At 43.3% G+C, this 27,434-nt stretch overlaps 1 long non-coding RNA gene across 1 annotated transcript; it reads left to right on the top strand.

Annotated features, from left to right (window-relative positions):
- The first annotated feature begins 7,522 nt into the window (after positions 1-7,522).
- Positions 7,523-15,210, top strand: LOC308580303. Its single transcript, XR_014004795.1, has 3 exons — positions 7,523-7,615; positions 9,967-10,078; positions 15,052-15,210. It is a non-coding gene; the product is annotated as an uncharacterized lncRNA (long non-coding RNA).
- Positions 15,211-27,434: the final 12,224 nt, after the last annotated feature.

The following is a 27,434-nucleotide window of genomic DNA, read 5'->3' as shown; positions in this document are numbered from 1 at the left end:
GGCTTCCCAGCCTATGTTAGTTATTCATTCTTTATGTACTGTTGATAATTTAAAGTTGCTACCTACCAAGTGTTTTCCAGAAGGATTATATTCACCAACTCTCACCATAGATAATTTATGTATCACCCTACCACCTTGACCCGCAGTGCACAGCCGGCTTGTCATAATATAATAAAATGCTTTCAAGCATTCAAGATACTTTACATAATACAATAAATTCACCAAAAAATTCAATTAAAAGAGTTTAAACAGAGGAAAGGGGGATGGGAAGGCAATATATAGTAAAAGTACACAAAAGTGGATCTCCTGAATAAAAAGATCTGCAGGTACATTGTCAAATATCTGGATGATGAAGGCCAGTACTTAGACATAGAAGTTACGATACGATAATCTTTATTGCTGTTGTCCCATACAGAACAACGAAATTGAAAAAATCTACATCAGACATTCAAAAACCAACAAGTCTGCTATCCCAGCTATCCCAGCCTGGTTAACCCCCTAAAAACTCTGATACCCCATAATTAAATACAATATACTCCCACAGAGACTACCTTATACTGCGTTTAAAACCAAAATTGTATTTGGATAAAAACTGTTTCTCAGGTGGCTAGTTCTAGTCTTTATAACCTTGTACCTTCTTCCAGAAGACAGAAGCTGAAAGAGATCATTTCCGGGGTGCGTACTATCCTGCACTATTTCTGCAAGATGTTCCTAGTTTCAATCCCCAGATTTGGTGGGGAGAGAGACCCCTGTCTGAAAACCTGGAAAGCCTCTGACAGTCAGCGTAGATAATGTTGAGATAAATGGAATGAGGATCTGACTTAGTCTAAGGCACTTCCCTATGTTCCTATGGTGGAATACAAATATTCGTGGAGAGTAAAATCCATACTGATGAACCTCCTATAGTAAAAAAAACCAAGCAGTTACGAGGCACCTAACAGGACACCTTCAGGAGAAGAAAAAGTTAGGGAGTAAACTCTACACAAATCTGGAGTGGAGAACCTAAGATGGTTGGGTGAAGCCCTGTATGCCTCCTTCCAGCAACTCCTGCAGCCAAGCTAGTGCCAAATGTATTGCTCTGCTTTCCTTTGGACCACATCAATGAGGCCTAGAGGGGAGTCTTGTCATCTGGGCAGCCTACAACCTCCATACACACTGCCCAGGCTTGCACCCCAGGAAGGTCACTTTGGTGCTCAGCAAAAACAACACAGGAGGCAGCAGTTGTGAGTTACCAGTCTCTGCAGCCAAAACAGGTGCTGTGATTGACCGGTGATTTGGCTTCGCCCCCAGAAGCGCTCTCCGTTGTGTCTCAAAACAGACAGATGCAAACAAAAACAATACTGGGTAGCTTATGTGACCAAATAGCACATGGTGATTTAAAAAATGACATAATAGTCATAGAATCTAATTTTTAAATAGAAAGGACCATAAACTTTCCCAATATGCAGTAACAGCGGCAAGAATATTACTGGCCCAGAAATGGAAACAAGAACAAATACCAACATTGGAGGAGTGGAGAATGAAGCTGATAGACTATGCAGAACTTGATAAACTGACTGGGAAGATCAGATATCTACGAGATCAAAAGTTCATCAAGGACTGGGGAAAATTAGTTGAATACTGGGAATGTACAAGTGATAATGGAATAACGCTAGTGGCATTTAGAGAAGCTCTGTAACAGCATAAGAAATATTGTAAAAAGGCAAAATAGAAGTGGGGGGTAGGTATAAAGGCAATAGCAAAATTTGGAAATGTGTAATTAAAGAAGTTAGAATTTGGATGATTGGCAGAGAAGCCGAAGGAAGTCAAAAACGGGAAATTTAACAGAAATTGTAATGTGGTATGAATGTATGGAAAATTAATAAAATATAATTTTTTTTAAAAAAAAATAGTCATAGAATCTATGAGCTTGGCCCTAGATGTTTTGTACTTAGGACATCCTTTAGCAAGTGGCTAAACTCAAATGTATCTTTTTTCTATCTAATAACTTCTACTACCTAATTGCTGGGTGATGATTATATAGATGGATGGATGGATAAATAGATAAAATAAATGCTGGATCCTGGATGGGGTAGGCAGACATTGCACCACTGAAAGGACCCACCTCAACTGGAAGAAGCAGGGCATGAAAACAGAGATACAGTATTCTAGAATGAAATGGAAAGCATAGCACTGTCTTCAGGCCTTGGCAAATGCCCACTCATCCCACCCTCTAAGGACCACATGGACAGACAGAGAGACAGACAGAGAAATAGTTGTCTATCACGTAGCCATGATATGGCATAGTGGAATTAATCAATCATCATAGAATTAGCTGGTGTTAGGGGAGGGGTAGTACCTTTGGTAGGCAACACATTATGCTCCTTCTCAGGTAGTTTGTCCACCTTTGGTTGTGATTTGAGGACCCGAAATCTGCGCAGTGGAATGAAACACAAGGACACGTGATATAAGGTTAATGGGCAAGAAAAGGCCACAACTTTATTGATTACAGCAAGTGAAAAGGTATTGCCTTAGGCATTGGATTACGTCAGCTGACTCCACCCACTTGGAGAGGGGTGAGTCTAAAAAACAAACAAACAAACAAAGGGGGTTTATTCACCAGTAGGTGGAGCCTGTTGATGCTAATCCAACTATAGGCTCTCCCCTGATGTCACCGAGGGTCGTGCCATGGCCTCCCGCCAAGCAGGCATCGGACAGAATACACGACCGCCGGATTCCTTTAACGGAATACCCAAAAATTGAAGGCACAGGCGATGGCCACACCTAGCCCTTCGACACCACAACAGATTATTCGGGACGACAAAAGTGAGGGCTGGAGGCTGGCGCCGCAGCAATTCAGGCTGCTGTACACGCCCCCTTGAAGGCACCTGGTTGGGTGCCTGACCAAGGGCGTGGGCGCCAGCCAGGTGAGTGGGAGGCAGGGGGCAAACGCCCCCTGCTTGAGGCGGAGTCTGGCTCCCGGCCACAACCACTCCCCTCTCTTGCAGGGAGGAGAGTCTTTCCCACCCTGTAGCCCAGGACTTCCACACACACTGCCCAGGCTTGTGCCCTGGGGAGGCCACTTTGGTGCTGCTAATGCAGCAGTTTGACGTCACCCCTGTAGGTGCACTCCATTCTCTATCAAAACAGATGAATGCCAACTATAGAATTAGCTGGTGTCCCATTTTGTTTAACAAAAATTCGTAATATGTCAGCTTATATGCATATCCGTAGTGACAGAAGTTTATCCAAGAGCAAAGTTTCCACATGATTTGGTATTATCTTTATTAACAGCACAGCAAGAGCTTTTTCTCTTCAAGTACTATCAAATTTATCCACAGTTATTTGCAAGGCAGCCCTGATGTTTTGAACATCCAAGGGACTGCTATTTACATAGCATTCCACCAAACTCCCTGGGTTATATTTTGAGGATCTAAAAGTTGAGATTTTCACTACTACCAAGTTGTGGTATAAAATTAAAACAACACACATGCCAAATTCATATTCATTATTCTTTGCCATTGAACTGTTAATCATCTGTCCTGCTGTAAGAATGCCAGTGGTATAAGCATTTAAGTTAACTGTATAAGCATTTCATTTAAAATTCTTCAGTTCTACTGTTCCTACTTAATAAATTCAAACACTGTCCTGAGTCGTTTCTCCGCCACAACTGTCTCCCACTGCTTATCTAACTCACTCCTGAAAGAGCAACTTCCCTTTCAGGCAGGAGAAGCCACAAGGGAACATTGTAAAAATTTGCGTGGGTGAAGGGTGAATGAGCTGACAGCTGCAATGTAAAACAATAATTGAATTTTAAAAGCTAAGTACTTCAGCAATGCATGATAATAAAATATACTTTTAAATGATTCTACAGTCTAAATTTTACCTAATATAGTTTGGTTTCAATTGCCATTCAAGAGAATCTTAATGTTGTTCAGAATAAGCAACATTTTGAACAGAATCATTTGTATAGTTCTGTAATGAGATAGACAGACATTTAGATAGCACTCCCTTCAGAATATATACCACAGGAGACAGAAATAAAGCTTTCTTGCTCAGCAATCATGCAAGGATTATTCTAGAAGGAAATGGTACATAGGCTTTTGGACATAATTATTTTATGACAAAGGGCTTGCTCACGCGTTGCACTGAACACAGATACAAGCTTTCCGTACACATGAACAAACATTTATGAGAAAGACTGTACACTCATTGAATCATACAGCTCAGCTTTTCATGCACACAGGTACACAGATTGTACACTCATTGAATGTAATATGTGAACATTTCTAAAACCTCAGGAAAGTACAAGGAGTTGAATCTAGCCCTCTGAAGCAAATGTTGAGGATGCGTGGGGGAAGCAAAGAAGGGGGAAGCTCCATTCTGCAACCAAATGTCTGTTGCATAAACAGAATGTCAACACTGAATAAACTCCATGCCCAACTTACCTTTATCGTGGCTGTAATTTCCTAGTTATTATGGAAGACTTTTCTTCTCATAGATAACGGCACTGGAGAGAAGCATGCCTCTCCATGTTTGTAAGAATCTTTGGGTTGCAAATTTTTGCCAACATCGGAACACCTGAATACTGCAATTTCTGCTTGTTCTGATATTCCTGAGGTCAAGTTGGTATGGATTTCCACATTCTTGTTGGCAGGCCCCACCCCTTCCCTCTCATTGGTTCTTGGGTAGAAGAGAATAAAAGGCTAGAGCCCAAATCAACACAGAACAGGTCAAGTGTTGCCAGCATCTAATCAGCAGTTTCCTAAGCTCCCTAGCTAGGTAAGGGTTGCCAACTGACTCCTCATCAGGATTCACCCCTCTCAAGTGTGGAGAGGACTCATCCCCAAATTAAGCCTCTGCCAGAAGCTGAGACCTCCCCCTGCCTCCAGGATATACTTTCTCCTGGAAAGTGAGAGGGGCCTTCCAAATATCCAGGTTCAAAATCTGTCTTCACAGAGCACGGAGTATTGCCCATACAAATAAATACAGGGTGTGCCTCATTGTTTCAGCCTTTTTAAATACAAAGAAGGCTTCTTCCAGCAGCTCCTGCAGTCAAGCTGATGCCAAATGTATTGTTCTGCTTTCCTTTGGACCACACCAGTGAGGCTGAGAGTGGGGTCTTGTCGTCTGGATAGCCAAAAACCTCCATACACACTGCCCAGGCTTGCACCCTGGGAAGGTCACTTGGGTGCTGCTAATGTAGCAATTTGACTTCACCCCCAGAAGTGCACTCTGTTGTCTCTTGAGACAAACAGATGCCAACAAGATATTGATAAAGTAGGATGCATAAAAAATCTTCAAAAGTAAAGTGGATTTTAAAAGGCAGCAGTCCTTATAATTCATTTCCCTCCTCTTATTCCCAATCATAATATTAAAGCAAGTAAGCAAGACTACAGACACAAGAGAATGATGATGGAGGGGTTTCTTCCCAGCACAGGAACCTTGGGGTTCTAGCCTGTGGGTACTATCACAGTTCAGAAATTCAAGCCAGGCTGCCTATTGTCACAGGAATAATTTAGATGGATACCTGCATAGTTTGCTTAATAACTTTCTCTTTACAACATCTAGAGACTCACTTCTTTAGAAAAAAGAAAAGAAATCTGGGAGCATGGCACTTCTGTTGCTGTGAGTCCTCATTGTATTAGCCAAATTACAGTACTAGATTTTTGAAAATGAAGTCAAATGATAAAATATATGCAGATATTTACAGAATGCCCCCTGTATGCTGGTTTATGCCTTGTTGGAAGTTTAAAAGCAACAATGTACATTTCCGACACACAGACTCAATGCCACAGCACAATGCTGATGCCTCTACATTCATCATAAAGCAAGGCTCGCTTATGACTGTGGCAACACTTTAGCCTATAAACATTTTACACACTGCTATAAAATGCCACAAAAATAGTTTTGAGAATGAGAGCATTCTTGAAGCAAGAAGCAGCTACTTTTTCAGCTCATGTCTTTGGAAGCTAAATCATTTCTACCTCTAGCCAATTTCTGCCCTCAGCTAGTTCTAACTTGAAATTATAGGTACAAACTTTGTGTCTATCTACTTCATTTACCAATTCAACACACAGCTCAAGTTCTGGTCGCCTGGATCATACTACAGAAACATTGACTGGTACTGGCCCTCTCATTACGCAGTGCAGGGTATGTGAAAATAGTTAAACCTGCATTGGCCTCAAGAACAATGTTAGCAGACTTGCACTGGCCACAGTTAGTCAGTTGCAGCAATTACAATAAATAGACTTTTGGAGTCTTAAAATTATTATGGTATAAGCTTTGAGTGGAAGTCTATTGCAGTGCAGTCAACATGGTGCCCTCTAGATGTTGCTGGGCTACAACTCCTATCATTCTCAACCATTGGCCATTGGGTTTTGTAGTCCAAAATACTTTGACTATCCCTGGCTTCTGCCATAATACAATCGTTAGTCTTTAAGATGCCATCAGTATCTTCCTTGTTTTCATTTGCTCTCCTCTAACACAAGAAAAGTGGGACGCGGTTCGAATACCCCGCGGTGGGGTGAGCTCCCGTCTTTCGGTCCCAGCTCCTGCCCACCTAGCAGTTCGAAAGCACCCTTAAAAGTGCAAGTAGATAAATAGGTACTGCTTTATAGCGGGAAGGTAAACGGCGTTCCGTGTGCTGCGCTGGAGCAGGCTCGCCAGAGCAGCGATGTCACACTGGCCACGTGACCCGGAAGTGTCTGCGGACGGCGCCGGCTCCCGGCCTCTAGAGTGAGATGAGCGCACAACCCTAGAGTCTGTCAAGACTGGCCCGTACGGGCAGGGGTACCTTTAACACAAGAAAAGTGGGGCAATAATGTAACAATTAATATTGTCCCTCAAAGAAGTAGAGAACTTTTATTCGGAAATGCTTTTAAGGGGTTGGCTTCCAAAGGCACAAAGGCTGCACTGAAAAGGCATCTTCCCAACGCAGAATTGGATGAATTCACTTTATCAAAAGGGTAAGGATTGTTTGGTACTCAGTAGCCTGGTGCATCATTGCACAGTACATTGCTGAATAATGCTATGCAGAGTGTTATTGTTGAGCCTCCAGTTACTAGTTGATGTACAGTACATAAGAGGCACACACAAAAAGGCCCTGCCCTCAACTTGGGTGCCTTTAAAAGATTAGACAAATTCATGGCTATTGGCCATGATGGCTATGTTCTATACCTCGAAGTATATACCTCCATACTCCAAGATAAGCCTGTAATGCAGGGTGGGGGACCTATGGGCCAGACTTGGCCCACCAGGCCTCCCCAGTTGGCCCTCAAAGCCATTTATAGGCAGTAAAATTCATAAACCCTATACCTGTCATACATGGTGTGGGTGTGGAACTACAAGGGTAAAGCTACAAAGCAAGAATCCTGAATTTAAAGTGGGTTCTTTTGCTAGGACAAGGTGCTTTGCCAGCTGCCTATCAGCTGGTGGGTGATAGGAGCATGCCCTGCTCCCTTCTCAGCACTTCTTCCTCCCAGCACTATGTTCTGAAGCCCCCAATTGTCAGGATTTAAAAGCACAGCACAAAGTTTTCAAACTGCCATCATGATGCTTCTTCAAACCTATGATAGAGTCTAATGGATCCTTGCTCCATCCCTAAACAGAAGGGCTAGTTAGTTTCCAAGCCATAGTACTAAATTATAATATTGTGTCATTCTCTGTACTACGTGCTCTGCCTTCTTTTTTAAATGGTACAACACTTCGTATTTTATTTGCTCTTTTTCGGAGTCCCTAGTTTGCTGCTTGGCGAATCATTGTCAAATCAGGAAGGCAAAACTAAAATTAGCTGACCATCTGAACAACAAAAGGTTCAAGCTTTACAAGGCAACATACTTGGATTAAGATACTTCTCTCCAACCTCCCCCAAAATGCATACATACCGTCTTGGAGATATGAGAACAAAATGTCAAATTTCTTTTAGTTATTCAAGTGGCCCATTTGCAGAAGCTGGGGGACAGCAAGTCAATATGGTAAGAAATCAGGCTCTCATGTTCTGAGAAATGCAGTCAGATGCCACAAATGTTTGGCCATTCTGTATACATACATACCTAAAGCACAAAAAGAAATAAAAGAAGATTGGGAACATTTATATAAGGATGCTGAAACTGACAGTTTTATTATTCCTGTTGAGAGCCATGCTAAGTTTCAATGTGATGTTTCACCCGGTTTCTTTATGGGGAAGATTTATGTTCTCTATAGCTTTCAGCTCCCAGAATTTTCTGATAGGCTAAGAGCATTCACTGCTACACCAAAAAATACTACAGATAATACCTGAGCAAACAAATAATTTATTACACACAAACCTTTGGCTCACGAAGGTCACTTCTTCAGGTACAAGCCGAAGCCCTCCATATTATCAGAATTTATCTAGCTTGTCTTTTCCATCTAGAAGGCATGAATACAAATGCAGAGGGGAGAAAGATCATGACCCGGGGGGGCTTCAGAGTTTAATAAGGACTATTGTTCTAAGAGCTGTTGACAACTCACTGCAAATTTGTCAAATGCTGTTTCTGTAGTGAAGAAACAAGGGGAATATTGCAGGGAGAAATGCAGTGCAGGTTCACTGAGAGAACATGGGGCCTATGCAGAAGCAGAATGAGTGGAAACATAATCTCTCCTCCTTCCACTGCATCAGTTCACCATCTCTAGTATGCTGAAATATATTACTGTATTTTTCGCCCCATAGGACGCACCTTTTCCCCTCCAAAAATGAAGGGGAAATCTGGGTGCGTCCTATGGGGCGAATGCAGACTTTCGCTGAAGCTTGGAGACTGAGAGGGGTCGGTGCACACTGACCCCTCTTGCTCTCCAGGCTTCAGGAAGACATCTGCAGCCTAGGCAGCTCTGTGGGAGGTCCCGCAGGGCTGTCTAGGCTGTGGATAGCAGCCTGCTTCCCGGAGCGGCGGGCACACTGAAAGCAGAGCGCCCGCCACTTCGGGAACACATCCGCAGCCTAGGCAGCCCTGCGGGAGGTCCTGCAGGGCTGTCTAGGCTGCGGATAGCAGCCTGCTTCCCGGAGCGGCGGGCGCGCTGAAAGCAGAGCGCCCACCGCTTCGGGAACACACCCGCAGCCTAGGCAGCCCTGCTGGAGGTCCCTGAAGCAGAGCGCCCCGCACGCCAGACAGACATCCGCAGCGTGGGGAGCCCTGCGGGAGTTCCCGCACGGCTCCCTATGCTGCGGATAGCAGCCTGCCGCCCGGCGCGACGAGCGCCGTGAAGCAGAGCGCCCCGCGCTCCGGACAGACATCGGCCAGCCCCACAAGCTTGGGGGACAGCAAGGAGGCGCAGCGCCGCCATCCCGCTGTTCCTCGACCTGGTTCAGTTTCCCCGACCTGGTTTTGGGGGGGAAATAAAGGAGGAATTTTTTTTCTTTATTTCCCCCCCAAAAAACTAGGTGCGTCCTATGGGACGGAGCGTCCTATGGGATGAAAAATACGGTAACTTCTGCGCTTGAGTTTGATCTTGCTCTGAACAGGGTTGTGCTCTCCAGCATCTCCATAATCCATTCTTAAGTGCAATGCAGTTAGTTGGGAAGGAGGAAGAAGAATTCTGGACAAACTGAATTGACCTTCCTTGCTTTGTGTCAGTTGTAACAGTTCTTGGTCATTGCAAAGCGTTTCCGCTGCTTCTTCTCCCAGTCCAGCAGGTTGATTCATACATCTGCCATAGATGTATGGGGAAAAGAACCACATGCTTCATCTCATGCTGGGGATAGCTCAGTTGGTAGAGCATAAGACTCCTAATCTCAGGGTCATGGGTTTGGGCCCCACATTGGGCAAAAGATTCCTGCATTGCAGATAATTGGACTAGATGACCCTCATGGTCCCTTCCAACTCTACAGTTCTATGATTTTATGCTTATGGTTCCTTCACATTGACATTACTGGAATGTAAAGTGAAGTATGAATGTAAGGTAAGATCAGCCACCCAGATATTCTTCCCATAATCGCAATGACTGAGAGGTGTGCCGCTCTAACTGCAGAAAATGTGGGAACACTCCAGCATCATCCTCAAAGGTCCCAAATCATAGACCATGCAGCACACATTAATGTGTATCCTGAGAGGCTTGAGAAATAATTGCACGGATGATTATGGTGAGTTTGTGAACTGGTCGTCTCTACCACTAAAATTTCATGTGGGAAAAAGCTGCTCGATAGTTTTCCTTGTCTATTAATCACATTATCCTGAATGCACTATAATTTATTTCTCGTTCAATTTTTTGTCTTCTTAACTTTGTTTCCTTTTCTTTTATTATTTTGACAAAACCTTACCTACTCATAACATTTAGGTTGCACTTCTATACACGTTCACCTAGGAATAAGCTTCATTGAGATCAATGGGACATACCTGTGAGTAGACATCTATAGGTTTGTGCTGTTAGATTCCCTACACACCCTCAGTGCATTGGACAATCAGAAGAGAGGCCTCATAATATGGTGCATTGGTCAATGTTCAATGGTCAGGGATGGTGGAGATGTAGCCATTGTTATCTGGAGAGAACCACATTGCCTATCCCTTGTTTATGGGACAGAGAAAAAAGAAACTCTACTCTACTGGCATGCATTACAGCTTTCTTTTCCTTGTTTAGAGTTGGTACAAGTGTTGCTGCCCCAAGTTAGTCACTATAACTGATTATTCATGCAAGTGAGCTGTATAAAATCTCAAGTGATGAGCTACCAAGCACTCCCTGGTGTTTCAATGACTAGAAACACTGCAAAATGCTTTCCCGCCCTCCTGTTGAGAGAAGCAGCCAGTGTGACCATTCATGTGTCTCTTTTTCAGATGCAAATTCATACACAGAAAAGCCAAGTGGAAAATCTTTCCAAATATCAGCACCTGCTCTTAAGATAGGCACAGAACGCATGGTGGTGCTTCAGAACACTTCCATTCTTCTTCAGGGCAGCATTATGTCTGCATCCAGATGGCTGGACTGTGTGTCACTTCTATAAAAATGCTTGTGAGGTGACCAAAGTAAACTAAGAACATACGAAGGCCCATCTAGTCCAGCGTCCTGTTCTGACAGCGACCAGAAACCCGCAAGCAGAACCTAAGTGCAGCAACACTGCTATGATTCCTTCCTGCCTTCTGATTCCTACAATCTGTGGCATGCAACTGGGACCAGAAGCTATATAAAGGAGACAAAGGTTAAACAGCTGCTTTTCATTACTACAAAATCGCATTGATCTCCATTGACAGTTCGGTTCATTAGGCCTCCAGAAGCTCTTTTATTATAACGACAATGCTGAAATCAATCCCTGAACATGACCCAGCTGCACTCACCTGACATAAAATCACATTCTTAATCAGGATCCCAAGAGGCACAATTACTTACCTCAAGACTACTCCCATGCATTAGCCAAACAGAATTCAAAACAGAAACAAATATTTCCTACGAGGTATTAGGGCTTCCCTCACTCTGTGCTCTATAATATTGAACAAGGAATTTATCTATCCATAGAACTCCATGATGTGACTTTAAGAAATCACAATACAGGCAAGGTTGGTAGCATTTCATTATATTGCTTGCATGGAATTTCACACACGATGTGAAATTCTTATGCACCATTAGGCAACTCGTGCATTAACCTGAGAAACAGCAAGAGAGCCATTAAAAAAATAATAATGCAAAAGGCTGTAGACAATGTGAGTCTTAGTTGGAGAAGACCCATTAAAAGTAATAGGCATGGCTAACTTAGAACAATTGATTTCAATGGGTCTACTTTGAGTAGATGTTAGTTGGCTAACTTCGTAATGATCCGCTTGAAAACAGTCATTTACTGGGAAGATTCAATTGAACATCAGTGGATGGGCTCCCACCAGCACAATGGGACTTTCTCTCCCCGCCTTATCCCCCTGTGCCTCCCCAAAATTCATGCTAGAACAGCACATGGCGATAAGACACGAGGAATTTGAGTTGACTTTTCCGACTTGAGTTGAAATGATTTTTTAAAAAAGAATATCTAATTTGAGTAAAGCGTAACAAAACAGGGGAGGGTAGATTATATGATCTCAGGGCTATCTTAAGTATATCCGGCACCGTGGTGCAAATATCCCTCTGACGCGCACACACACACCATTTCCCAGAGTTGCCGACCTTTTTATGGCGCTGCCGGCAGCTTTGTGGGGCTGGAGGAGGCAGGCAGTGGTGCTGCTTCAGCAAGGCGGGTGAGGGCGGCAAACTGATGCCGGGAGGCGCCACGCCCAGCCTCTGCCTCTTCCCTGGCGCCCTCCAGAACTTGGCACCCTGGCGCCCCATGCCACTTGCTTCTATGGGCAAGACGGCCCTATATGATCTGCCTGGTGCTTCATAAGGTGTCAGGAAGTTCCCAGTACTTCAGGTTTTTATGCTATGATTCAAGCCGCATTTGAGAGAAAGCCCTGTTAAGTAGAACTCATCTATGCTCATGTCCCAGTTTAGTGGAAAACACTACCCATTCCCTTAAACCAGTCCAACAAAGAGATTGGATATAACATATTGAGAAATTAGCTGTGAGAGTTACATCTGCTTGTGTTAATGGATTTTTATGCCTGGAGCCATGTTGCTACCCTCTTAGGAAAATTGCTGAACAAAAGCATATTTTTGTTATTAAAACTGAAGAAAAATGTTTGGGCTTGTTTTTGTTTTTAATATATCCTAGTTTGATTCAGACCAAGTGTACCAAAAGTCTTCAACAGATGTTCATTAAATTTTGGTGCAGGGTTTATTTATTTTTCACAAAATGTGCATAATCTTCAGTATAGTGCAGGATGCAGAAGGAATTTTTTTTATCATAATAGAGAAGTTTGAAATTTGCCCTGGGAATATTGTATAACTTGCTCATTCTCTTAGCATTTCTCCCAATTCCTTATTCTAAGCACAGACACGGAAATTTTGCTCCCAAATTTCACAGTAGCCGAAATTTGGTGAGGACTTAGAGATGCACAAAACCTCTAAGTGAAATGTTGTTAAATCTACTTAAAAAAAATATTTGTATTGTTTCTTTGTACCCCGCCCATCTGGCTGGGTTGCCCCAGCCACTCTGGGCAGCTTCTAGCATATATAAAAACATAATAAAACATTAAACCTTAAAAAGCTTCACTATTCAGAGCTGTCTTCAGATGTTTCCTGAATGTTATATAATTACTTTCCTTTCCATGGTTCTAAGCAGGACCCTCCAAATTCACTTTAAATTTAACATAAGGAGCTATTTGTTGTGGGATGGGACTCTAATTCAGAGCAATGGGAGTGGAAATCCAAATAAAATGTGTATCCAATGATGTACAACCATACAGTGATTCTCTCCCAAGCAGTGGCTTGCAATCTACTAATTAGCAGTTGTTGTTGTTTAGTTGTTTAGTCGTTTAGTCGTGTCCAACTCTTCGTGACCCCATGGACAAGAGCAAGCCAGGCATTCCTGTCTTCCACTGCCTCCTGCAGTTTGGTCAAACTCATGCTGGTAGCTTCGAGAACACTATCCAACCATCTCGTCCTCTGTCGTCCCTTCTCCTTGTGCCCTCCATCTTTCCCAACATCAGGGTCTTTTCCAGGGAGTCTTCTCTTCTCATGAGGTGGCCAAAGTATTGGAGCCTCAGCTTCACGATCTGTCCTTCCAGTGAGCACTCAGGGCTGATTTCCTTCAGAATGGATAGGTTTGATTAGCAGTAGAAAAACCTATTCAGGTAAGGTCTTGAGGATGCTGAACAAAGAAGCAGAAAAGACTAATGGGTTAGGTCTGTTAATGCTTAGATTTGCTGCTAATACAGCTAACATCAAGCGCTGAGCCATTATTGCATGTTGTTTGAGGATTTTCTAGCCCAATGGCTAGATTTGTTGGATTTGAATGTTGATGAAGGAGTGGAGGGACCAGGATCAGATTCCTGCTCAGTCATGAGTAAGTCACTGGCTCTCAGCCTAACATACCCATACTGTGCTGAATTATGTGAAGGGAAAATGGAATGTAAATGTATGGGGGGGGTTGTTGTTGTTTTTTAAGGCTGGGGGGGCAGCTAGCAGTCATCATCAGCACAATAACAGTGGCATGGGTTATATGATATGAAAAAGGCAGGTTATTTTATGTTAAAATCACTGAAAGAGGAACATGACATTGGGGAGAGAGAGCCTTGATCATTCCTTCAGTGATGATAATAATGATGATGATGATGATAATAATAATAATAATAATAATAATAATAATAATAATAATAGCCCTTCAAGCTTCTGTGCTCCTTGGGGGGCCGAAGGAACTTGAAGGTACAATACTTAAGAAAAATGTGTAGTCATGCTTTAAGCATGACAATTTGTTCCTATAATTACCATGAAATAACTTGTGAAAGTGGCGTCAGACCATTTGTCCAGTCTAAAATGGTGGTGGTAATGCAGGCTCTTGGGTCTCTTGAAGCTAAAGCGCCTTGTGTTTTCAGTGCTCCAGGCTCTTGGGTTTCAGATGTGAGGGCGATCTGGCTGTGACATCTGTCACCCCATTGATCACCAGGGTTGATTCGGCTGATCTGGCTGGCTAGGCGGGTGTCCCCTTCCTCCCTCACCGCTCCATGTGCGTCCCTCCCGAAGCTGCGCGCTCGGTGGAAGAGGACGACCATCCCAGATAGGAGTGTACCGTTCTTCGGTCAAGGGTATACGATAGCTGTGCTCCCCTGCTAGAACCTCCACACAAGCTCAAGGCCCATTTGTAGGCTCTTGGGTCCTTCCCAAGACATTTTACTTGAGGTCCTAGCAGCTTAGCCTGGGTCCTTATACATGATCCTCAAGGTCCAGGGACCTGCCCAATGCTCTGGTTTCTACTGCATATTTTTGCTTGCGCTCCTCCACTTATTCAAACACATCAATGTTCATTTTGACCTTCTCCCTCAGTTCATATTTTCTTTATCATCTTTCCTTTTTTAAAATTACTTTTCCCTACTGTGGAACAGTAGGAAAATCTGGCCCAAGAGGAACAAGCATTTGCACCCATGAAATTAATTAGCCATTGTTAGGCTTTTTTGCAGAGAAGTCCTCGGAGCACACTTGTTACATTAATTGCTCTCCACACTGGCAAAACTCGTGTAATCTGATTTTTCTATTATTTCCCAGGTGTGCCGCATTGTCAGAGAGCTCTCAGCAACAAAATATGCAGAAATCGCTTGAAGTAATTCTAAAGGACAGCAGTGCAAGAGAAAAACAGTGAAGACAAATGTGCCATTGTTTGTTATCTTAGGTATGAATGTACAGTTTCAAACCAACATTACCAAAGGACAGCATCTGTTTAACATTCAGAGGAAGGTTATTGGAATGATTTCTATGAGTGTATAAGTTGAAAGGGTTTTATCAGAATAAAAGGGCCATCCAAGCACAATAGTAGATAATCCTGCACTCCACATCTGTGAAGGAATCCGGGCTGAACTCACAGGAATCTCCTTCTAGATAGCATGAATGACTTGGTATAGTTTTAATAAAAAAATTCCTTCCAGTAGCACCTTAAAGACCAACTAAGTTAGTTCTTGGTATGAGCTTTCGCGTGCATGCACACTTCTACAGATACCAAGTGTGCATGCACACGAAAGCTCATACCAAGAACTAACTTAGTTGATCTTTAAGGTGCTACTGGAAGGGATTTTTTTATTTTGACTATGGCAGACCAACACGGCTACCTATCTGTAATTGGTATAGTTTTGGATGTGTTCACAGCTAGGGAACCTGTGGCCCTCTAGAAGTTATTGGACCACAACTTCCATCATCCATGACCTTCAGGATGGCTGGGGATGATGGAGTCCAACACCACCTGGAGAGCCACAAGTTCCTCAGTCCTGATTTAACAGGCTGCACAAGGACTGGCTTGCATGGTGGTCCTTGCCACACATTCAGCTGAAGACCTGAATTGAATGCTTACAGTTACTGAACTGCTATAAGGCAGCTCTCATTCTGGTGAAATGTAATGTGCATGTAACCCACAGAAACTATTTCAAAAGTCAAAGTAGGAGAAGTGGTACTTGAACTTGGTTTCTTCACAGGAAAACAGCCTCTGCACGTAGTGTGTATTTTAGCACAGCTCTTGGAGATGAACGCTGAGGAGATTCTCCTCCACTCTACTTACATCCACACACTTCCCTTTGTTTGTACTGCACGGTTCTCCATTTCCCCCAGGGGAATAAGAATGGGCGGCTGCCATTGAGATACTGTCTCCTTGATGCAGCAGTGAAGCACATACAGGTCCATCTTGGTCTTTGGAATACGAATGGGACAGACCTTGGTAATTTGCTACCCTGTGCAAGGCCAACATTTGATGCCCTCCCTCCAGGCCTCGTGTATTGTAGGTTGTCATGTTGTTTGCAAAAAATTGTCTACTAGGCAAAATTGCATATAAATTCTTCCTATTAGAAAAAATACAAACTAAAACATTGATTTTTAAAAATTGCAAGCTGGTGTGGAAATGTGGCAAGCTGGACGAGACTGGAAAAATTAGAAATTGATAGAAACTAAAAATTGGCAGATTCATCCATTCTTAAGTCTGCCTCATGAGGATGATTAGGCAACTCCAGTTCTCTCTTACATCCTGTAACCCACTGGCTATGAATCGAGAATGGAGAAAGTTTTGTATGATATATCTGACTGGTATGCAGCTGTTTCCTTTTTTGCTACAGGCCCCTTAAGGCAAAAGGATAACAGTGATCCATGGACATCTGGTGCTGGTGGGTGTACACACACATATATAGGAATAATTAATTCCTTAAGCAATAAATTCATATCCTGTTACTGGTTTATTCAATGGGGAGCATGTAGTGAGTATTTAGATATATTTTATAGTGTGTAATTGCCTCCAAACCACGTACCGTATTTTTCGCTCTATAGGACGCACTTTTTCCCCTTCAAAAATGAAGGGGAAATGTGTGTGCGTCCTATGGAGCGAAGACGCCATAGACCCGCGACCCTCTCCCGGCTGGAGAGGAGAAGCGCGGCTATGGCAGGAGCCTCTACAGCCCCGTGTCACCTCTCCAGCCGGGAGAGCGCACGCGGGGCTAAAGAAGCACCCCGCGACCCTCTCCCGGCTGGGGAGGTGACGCGCTGCTATAGAGGCTCCTGCCGTAGCTGCGCGTCACCTCTCCAGCTGGGAGAGGGTCGCAGGGGGCTGCTTTAGCCCCGTGCACGTTCTCACGGCTGGAGAGGTGAAGCGCGGCTATGGCAGGAGCCTCTACAGCCCCACGTCACCTCTCCAGCCGGGAGAGCGCACGCGGGACTAAAGAAGCACCCCGCGACCCTGTCCTGGCTGGAGAGGTGACGCGCAATTTTAGAGGCTCCTGCCATAGCCGTGCGTCACCTCTCCAGCCGGAAGAGCGCTCGCGGGGCTAAACAACCCCCGCGACCCTCTCCTGGCTGGAGAGGTGACGCGTGGCTATGGCAGGAGCCTCTCCGCTGCGCCTTTCCGCTGCTCCCTGACCTGCTCTTTGGGGCTGGTGGTGGGCTTCCCCCCGCCAGCCCCAAAGAGCAGGTCGAAAGGAACCTGAAGCCCGGAGAGCGAGAGGGGTCAGTGCACACCGACCCCTCTCGCTCTCCAGGCTTCCAAGGTAGCCGCCTGAACGCACCTTAAATGACACCTTGTTTTAGAGCAGGAAAACAAGAGGGGGAAAGTTCTCCCCCTCTCTGTGAAGCGCCTCCTGCCGCTTCACTGAAGGGGCGCTGGGCAGAGAGGGGGAGATTTTTTTCCCCTTGTTCTCCCCCCTCTAAAACAAAGTGTGTCCTATTGTCCGGTGCGTCCAATGGTGCGAAAAATACGGTAGGTGTTTGTGTTAGTTTCCAAGACAGTATCTATCGATATTAATGTGATGTTTGCATTTGATTCCCACATTATAACATTTGCTTCATCCTCCATTTTAAAAAGTGCTCTCCAGAACCACTTTCCTTCAGCCATGCTGTGTAGAACGATTGTGGAATTGTTATTTTTTTTGATCTTTCAGGAAATCTAATGCACCCCCTTAAATGTGTGGCTACACCTGTGTGAGAATTTGCTCTTTAATGGAGAATGATTGGGAGGCGAGCACATCGGTCCACCTGTCAAAACATTAGCACCTTAGGACTTACATTATTGAACATGACACATTTGATCTAAGTGAAAAAGACTTGAGATAGGAACAGGCTCCATTCTATAATGGAGTAGGTATGACTTAATTTCTTGCTGGACAGAGCTAGAGCGCAAGGGCACACCTAGGCAAGTTACATGTTAAAATATCCTGCACTGGGCAAGGTCTCCTAAGTGGAAATGCTAGGAATTTCAAGGAATTTGAACATAATTCTTTACCTTACAAGAGGGGAGGTGGTGGGTTTGTTTTCTTCCATGCAGGGAATTGAAGCCTTTTGTGTATGTTCTACTAGTCAGAACAAATTAACTGTAAACAGGCATGATTGCTGTCATCTTGTCATGGAGACAATTCAGGTTCGGCAGCGAGCAGCGGAGAGTGGGGAGCAAGGTGAAAGCCTTACAGCTGGAGCCCCAGATGTTAAGGGACCAGAGTGGGAGCAGCCCTGGTTAAAACCAAAGCACGTTTCTTTAAAAAGTTAAAATACATCCTAGCAAGTTGAACACTTCAAGATGACTTTGCAAATACTCAACTCAAGATGGCATGAAGGCTTCTTACCACAGAATAACTCTCATCCAGTAATGAGAGTAAATGGCCTGTTTTCCTAATGGAAGGGAATGAGATGTGGAGATTCCTATTCAGCTTGATCATGGATGGTCAAATTTGCCGGCAACACCAACTTTTGTGTTGTGGAAAACACCACATGACCCACAAGATCACGGAGCCCAGGAGAGGCACTTTGTTTTGGGTCATGTTCTCATGTTTCGGAGCACCACACAAGAAATTGCATGAGATCATGGCACCCACACCCACCCAGAGAGAGGGGGGGGGTATAAGTAGGCAATTAATATTCTTACTTTTTCATCCTCCTTCCTTTGGCCTAATCACAACCACACCATACTTTTAAAGCATATGGGTCCTGGGAAGTGTAGTTTGTTAAGGGCGCTGTAGCTAAGTGAGGGGTAAGCTACATCTCTCAGGATTTTTTAGGGTGAGCCAGATGCTTTAAATGTGTTTTAAATATATGGTGTGGATGTGACCAGTTGATGAAAATGCACATGAATTCGGTTGTTTTTAATTTGTTTGTAGACACATCATTTGAAGGCTCAGCTTTGTGTCTGCTTTGGAATAAGTGTTTAAATAGGTCAAGATTTTATGTGGTAACAGAAGAAATCTGTTATTTTAATGCCACCAGCAATTTTGTTTGTTGGTTTTGTTTAAAAAGGAAGAAAGCAAGCACAGTTCATTGACGCAGAAGTATAGAGGTAAAGGTCACTGCAAATACAAAACAGCCATGTCTCTTAATAGCATTTGATGTGGAAGAAAAATACCGGTACAACTTTGGCATGGTTTGTGTTTGAAATCATGTTCAGATCTGAAGCCCAGTGTCTAACTCCAAAAATAACAAATACAAAGCAGGAGGAGGGGGGAAAGAGACAGATGACAATATCTGGAGCACAAAGACATTGCCTTGCATATTTGGTATCCAGTAGGATTGTTTAAACTCCCCCACACCCCAACCATCCAATAACAAGTGCCAAAACAATTCCATGGACACATGCCGACAAAGAGAAAGAGAAAAGTAGAACGATTGATGGGATCTGCCATTCCTACAAAAGTGAAAATGTGATGGTGAGGTGTGATGACAATTCTGGGTTGTAAGAAGCAATTGCTTGCTTTAAGCCTTTCTTGTTACCGATAAGCTCAGAAATGCCTTAAGAAAGTAGCCGTAAACAGGGAAATAAACAGGTGTGCTAAAGAAGCATGAAAAGGAAACTCAGGTTAAAATGTGATTTGGGTAAGACAAGTATGTTTTAGACAGTTTATAAAGATTAATTTCTCTTGGAGTTACCTCCATATACAAACCACTTCTAGGTTCTGCACATTTCTCGTGGTGTGTCCCCAAAATGAACTGCTTAGATGGGGGAAACAACATTGCAGTTTTTGCAGTTTGACATGCACAACTGTGGTTGTGCAGGTCTAAGCATTCCTGGCACTCAGAGTCCACTGTTTAATAAGAAAGTGGGTGCCATGGGTTTTCAACAGAATTTTCCACGTTGCTGCTTTCATTCCATTTTCCCTTCCTGCTTGTTTTTCACTTCCAAAGAGAACAAACACTCATAAGCAAGGAGTCTCAGGGTTGCACGTGAGAACTAGCACAAGTCCATTCTTTGCACCAATGCTGCTAGTTTCAGCTTCACTCAGGCAACTCTTATAAGTGCTATATAAACCTGTGTACAATGATCATAGATTTGCAGAATTGGATGGGTTCGCAAGGGTCATCCCGTCCAACCCCCTGTAATTCAGGAATCCCAGTTTGAAACCAAACCAGACTCTGCTTAGCTTTGCAAATGTGCTAGCAGTTTTATTGCTGCACCATTAGACGTAAACACGTGTTTTGTGGCATCTCTTAGTGGACTGTTTCTGGAAATATTCTGATGAACTAGCTACGCAGGCAGAAACGACTTGCATTAGATAAAATGTGATGGCCTTGAGGGTCTCGCACAAAGCTGATAGCCTCCCTTTATATTGTATGCAATTAATTCTTTTGGCTACAAACATGTACACCAAGAGCGATTCTTCACAGGAGTGTGCACCTGAACGATCATCTGCCCTGCTAGACTGCTTTGAGCTTTATCTCCCTCCTGCCATTAGAAAGGATTAATATCAGCCTGATTACAAGACCCACTAATGGCTCTTTCTTTTACGCTGTGGAGGCTGTTAGATGTTAGCCTCTGGGTACATTAATGTAAAATACCGTTTCCCTCAAGGAAATCAAAACAACCTTGAATAATAATAAAGCAGTGTCTCGTAACTAGATGCAGTGAAACATTTCCCGCCCCCATCCAAATATTCTTATGTGAAAAACTTTTCAATAGAGCAATAGTAGACAATGTCCATAGCACATGAAGCTCATGTAAGTCAGCCAAGCCACTCACTACTGGCAAAAGCAAAATATGATGATGAACATATTCCAGGAGTTAATTCTTTCCTGACCTTACTTATTGCAAACACAAAAGCAGTACTCATGGGCATCATGTCACTGAAAATAATTTTGACCGGAGTCCAAGTCCAAGATATCTAACATCATGTGTAGGATAGTGCCAGTTTCTGATGCCAGCCCTGCCCCAAGGAATTTTGCTGCCTGAAGTGGAGCCCAAACGGTGCCTTCCTCCTTTACCAGTTCCAAAATTTCATGGAGCACCAATCAAAAACCAATTCCTGCCTTCCCCTATCCTTCCTTCATAATACCACCTAAAGCAGGCCCCTGCACTACGCTGGATGGGTGCGGGGAAACTTCACCGGGCCATAGTTTAAAATAAAATAATCATATTAATAATCACTGAAGTACCTGGAAAAGATACTTTTCCTAGCCATAGTCAAAAACACATAATACATTTAAAGCTTTCTTACACTACCGTAACAGTCGTGGATAATCTTGTAAAGAGTGCTGGGAACTGTAGCTCTGTATGGTCAGCACAAACGATAATTCCCAGAATTCCCTTTGTCTCTTGAAATGGTATAAGAGTGCTTTAAGTGTATGGTGTGGATGTGACCATATCTAAGCCACAGTCTTGAAGCTAGAGGGGCTATTGCCAAACTTCATTCCTCTACAAGTCCAATTCCCATTTTAAAAGCAAACAAATGTGGTATCGCACATTGCTTGCCTGGGACAAATACAGCTGCTCCCTGGTTATGTCTGGAGTGGAAGCTGCCATCCCTCTGTCTTTACAACAGACAGAGACGCCCTGCTCATAATGGGGGGGGGGGGCACACAGAATCTAAAAAACCTACCCAGCCTCCCAGCCTTCCTTCCTCCTAGAGGATTTATTTCAAGCATCCCTCTTTCCTATGTGGTTAGGATGATGCTCCTTTACCCTTTAAGAGCAGTCTTCTCCATGAGTCCCTGCATAGCTTTTAAGCCATCAGAGAGCATGTCCCTCTGCTAGAACCAAAATGGCCTCACCCCACTCCATTTCCAACCTGACCATATTTACTTCCAGCTCTAGCAACAGAGAAGGGAGGCTCCACTCCCCCCCACCCCCGCTTCTACATAGCTTGCCACTTCAGGAGTGGGAGCTGCCGCAGGGCGGTTGTCAAATAAAGCATTGTCAAAGAAAGCCAATATCCATTTTATCACTCTGGATTACTGCCCAACAATCTTTAGTTTTAGGTCTTTTGCAAAAGAAAACCACCTTTTAATTTAAGACGAGGTTAAGCCTTCGAGACACCAGAGTTTCTGCTTGTCAATGAAGGTTCAATGTTTTCTTTTGTTCTGCGGCTCTGCCCTGTAGCATCAAAGTCACACATGGTTTGTCAAATCTTGTTAGTTCGCAGGATTTATTAATACAGTCATTCAAACTGGCTAATTGTAGGGTGTCAAAGTTAATTACAATCAATTGAATTTGTATATTTTTCTGCCTATATGGTAAAAGATTTATGAAGAGATTTCAGCAGTTCGTGATGTAGGGACATAGACACATAAGATTAGCTGCCACAAACCAAACCAGAGCATTGGTTCATGTAGTTCAGTATTGTCTACACTGACTGGCAGCAGCTCTCCAGGGTTTCAGCTGGGGGTCTTTTCCAGCCCTACCTGGAGAGACACCAGGGCTTCAACCTGGGACCTTTTGCATCCAAAGCAGGTGGTCCACTGTTGAGCTATGGTCCTTTTCCTCAGAAGTCACACTTATCTTCAAGTACGGAGAATGTGCAAGCACTGGCTCAAAACATTGGCAGCTGTCCCCAACTTAGTACTCACTGAAATAGTAGACTAGTGCCTTCAGGCTACAGGTGGGGGGATCACATAACTGAATCTTCTTCCAAACAATGAAGAAAACCCTGCACATAGAAGACTAGCATATCAGAGAGACATCTAGGCTAGATCTATTCATCTAGCTTGCTATGCGGAGGGAGATGTTTACGTGGAGGAACATTCACCTAGGTGAGCCACCAATTGCGTACTAAAACAGTACACCTCAGGTGCAGGTTCCCCACCTCCATGAGAACAAGGCCTAAGAACCATCTAGGCACAACCTCCATCCTGACATTTCCATGCTAGGTTTCCTCCCACCACCATATTGCTTAGGGGACCATGTTGTCATATCACATTCACTTAAGGAATCCTGTCATTTGCATAGTGAGTTTCCATTCCTGTGATCTCTTTCAGTGGTGGCCAATGACAGTGATGGAGGTAAACATTGCAAGGTGGACATGAGTCACACGAGTTCTACTTAATGCTGTATTGTTTTTAACACTTGATTGGGAGCCGCCCAGAGTGGCTGGGGAAACTCAGCCAGATGGGTGGGGTATAAATAATAAATTATTATTATTATTACTTCAATCTATATATATCAGGAGTTGGAAACATGTTATCTCAATCCACATGGTGGATTCACAAGCCCAGAGTGGCCTTGAGAGGCATACAATAGAAATGGGTCAGGGTGAAGATGACAAGCTCTATTTGCTTGCTTAAACTGCAGAATTGAAAGGGGTGCTGAGGAAGGAAAGAGTTAGTGCAGCAGTGATCAGGGAACATGCCTTTCTTCTTGAAAGAGTCCCCTTGCAGCAATACATTGTGGGTGGCAACTCCTGAGCAGTTATGCAGAATGCTGGTGCCAGACTCTGTCCCTCTCTGAATCAAAGTTTTCATCTCCTTTTGGTCTTGCATAAAATATATTTTGAAAGGGTCTTGATTTGAAGCTAGCACTAAACATACCAAGTTCAATATATGCTCAAAATATCCAGCAATACCATTCAGTTTAAAATCGATGTGTTCCCATGAGGCAGCAAGGCAATAGAGTGCCTCCCTAGGAGAATGAGCTCAATTCTGTTTTTAGCTGATAAGCTTTACTATTGCCATGTTTGAAGAAATTAATGCATAGAAGCCAATGAAATTAATGGTGATTCAAGGGTGCAGAATCCGGACAATAGTTCCCTACTGGATAGAGGAAAAAGAGCCACATTATACACTTCTTGACATCTTGAACAAAATGGAAGAGCTATACCTTGGGGGTAAACCAGAAAGTTCGAAAGCTATTGCTATTTAACACGTATTATCAAAGTGAATTTCTATCCACATGAATCTTACTGGAAACTGTTTTCAAAGTTGCAAAACTTCATCTCTAAGATGGGACAAAGTTTCAAAGTTGAGAGCATGGGGTTAGGTAACACAAATCCACATGTTTCCTCCTAAATTAGGAGAACTATATCAAGAGAACCCTGAGTATTTTATCAGAAAGAGCTGATGGGTGTTCAGTGTTTTTGAAAAATCAGGACATACTTAAGAAACTCAAATATGGATTTGGGGGCTTAGCTTTCAGTTCCTTTAAAAAAAATGACCTAGACTGTTTCTGTCCGTTACTAAGTTAAATAAAATGAGCCTTGCTTCTTTCAGAAGTCATTTTCTTTGGCAAAATCCATAATTTAACTAACTACAAGGCTGCCATGCATCCAGAGTTTCCCAGATATTACTGGAATTGCAAAGCTGAACAACTTTTGGGGTTTCCTGGTTTTTATTTTTTTGAAATATGGCAACCCTAACTTACTATTCAATCAGGTTATTCGCAATATCAAATACAATTATACATTTTGCATCTGAATGGAATGATGAGACTAGAGTTATTATTGTGCTGTAGATTGAGTTTTTGCTTTCCTGTCTCATTCTAAAAGTTCTTCTTGGACTTGGACTTGGATTTTAATGTAAGGCTGCATACAGACTATACCTTTAAAGCACATACAAAACACATTCTTTCCCTCAAAGAATTTACCCCTCAGAGACTTACAGTTCCCAGCAACACCTAACAAACTCCAGTGCCCAGAATTATTTGAGTGGGAAAATGTACTTCAAATATGTTTTAAAGGCATATTGTGTACATAGCCTTAGATGGAGGACTTGTCTACTGTCCATGCCTTTGTCAAAGGCACCACCCGTCTTCCTCCACCCTCTCAGTTTCCCAGCCACTTATCTTCCTTACAGCACCAGTCGTGGGTCACATGCCAGGAGCGCTGGGGAATTCACAATCCATTTCCGAGCCAAATTGTGGGGGGATGCATTTGTTCCATCACTACCTGCGATGCCATTCTGTTGGACATTTTTTTCTAACCCTCCTGAAATCATATTTTTCTTAGTCAACCACCCCCCCCCAAAAAAAAAAAGTTGTCTGGATGCTTGCTCTTTTCTCTCAGCCTTACAGTTAACCATTTCTCATTTTGCTAACTCAAGATTCTGAATACCACCCAATGAAGTGGGGCTGCCACCTTGAGGGCTTCTGGCACCTGAGGCAGATGCTTCAGCCTGCCTAATGGCTGCACCGGCTCTGCTTATATATGTCCTGGGTGTGCTGCCAAAAATAGTTTTCTTTCATCGAGTTCTCCTCCATTCCCTTTGTGCCATATTGTTCTCTCTTTCTCCAAGTGGCCACGTCATTGGATGGTGAGGTTTCCCACGCTCGTTCCACAGTGGAATGTAGTTGGCGAAGACTGAGAGCTTGATGATGTCATGAATCAGACTGGATGATCTTAAATGTTACAGGAGAAAGGGAGAATGAAATATGAGGATATCTGTTCTGGGGTCAGTCCCAAGTTCTGCATCACATTTTATTTCACCTTTCAGTGTTTCGTGTTATTTTTTACTTTGAAATAAGAAGGTTCTTCGTATATTTTCCAAATGTTGGTATGATAGTGGCATCCTTGCCCATCACATGCACATCACCTCTGATCACAGGATCTGCAAGGTTCTTGCAATGATTCAACAACCTGTGAAACCTGTTTGACCAAGGATGATGATGATGATAATAATAATAATAATAATAATAATAATAATAATAATAATAATAATAATAATAATAATAATAATTTATTATTTATACCCTGCCCATCTGACGGAGTTTCCCCAGCCACTCTGGGCGGTTCCCAATCGAGTGTTAAGAACAATACAACATTAAATATTAAAAGCTTCCTTAAACAGGGCTGCCTTCAGATATCTTTTAAAAATAGGATAGCTGCTTTTTCCTTGACATCTGATGGGAGGGCATTCCACAGGGCAGGCGCCACTACCAAGAAGGCCCTCTGCCTGGTTCCCTGTAACCTCACTTCTCACAATGAGGAAACTGCCAGAAGGCCCTCAGCACTGGATCTCAGTGTCCGGGCTGAACAATGGAGGTGGAGACGCTCCTTCAGGTATATAGGACCAAGGCCGTTTAGGGTTGTAAAGGATAACTCTAGAACAACAGAGGGCATGTTCGATATGGGCAACTATGTTTATCCTACCACCTTTAATCCTCTTAAAAATCATCATCTGTTTCCAGTCTTTGAAACAACTACAAAGAGGTGTGTAAATGGAAATGCTGACAGCCTCTTTACACAAGAGCTATGAATAGTGCTGCTATAATGATGGAAAACTATTGATTGCTGCTACTGTCCTCTTCAATTGACCAGGTCCTGCAAATCTCTGATAACACTCTTGTCATTAGTTGTCAGTATGGTGCACTTTGAGAGAATATAAATGATGCAGCGTGACTATCATCTGTTTTGATTGTCTGATAGAACAAGTGTCGGGGATCTTTCCTATTGATTTGTAGATAATATTTTGTGTATCTGGAAAACTGTCAGTAAAATTCTTTGGGTGCAGAAAGCAGCATTGGGACTTTAGCATTAGACCATTTTACTAATTAGTTTACAAACACAGAAAGTAGAAAAAGGCCAAGGAGGCTGAGCAGATTCTTCTGCCAACTTTTCTTTAATTGGAGAATAATAAGGTACCCAAAGTATTGAAGCTTTGCTCAGGCCACCAAATTATTCCTTGCCTTTAGGCAGCTCTGCTGCAATGCAGCATATTCACTCGTGCCACGGTTGGCCCAAGGCATTTTGTCACCCAAACTGCAGGGCAAAAGGTGGAGCCTCCCTCTGCAACACTGCAAGGAATGCCAGCACACAGTACTCAGTTCACACACAAGTTCGACATCGGCAGAGATCGTAGAATGAATCTTGTTAAAGCTGAAGGTAGAGGGAGTTTGGCTTTCTCATTACGTTGAGAGGACCCTCAACAGAGCTATCTCTAATGTCATCTTCAGTGATCTCCTCAGCAAACTGATGCACCCGCAGCCCTCCTGCACCCAAAAATGGCATTTCCAACATAGCACAACAATCCTACACATAGTTACGTCAAAACCTTTAATGAAGGGCATCTACTTTGCTTTTTAACCCAATAGACCCTTACAATCCTTAAAAAAATAATTAAAGTCCTAACTTTAAAACTGGAGTTGCAAGCATAGCACCTCTGGGCACAATGGTTCCCTTGAGGACTTCCTCTGCCACCCACAAAACCTTTGGGCACCTACCCTTACTGCCCCTTTCTTCAGGAGTTGGTGATGAGGATTATCTTTTATTTCCTTGGAAGGTGCA

Source organism: Podarcis bocagei, assembly GCF_964188305.1.
Source record: "Podarcis bocagei genome assembly, chromosome: 2".
NCBI classification, from domain to species: Eukaryota; Metazoa; Chordata; class Lepidosauria; order Squamata; family Lacertidae; genus Podarcis; species Podarcis bocagei.
This window is presented reverse-complemented; position numbering and strand designations above follow the sequence as displayed.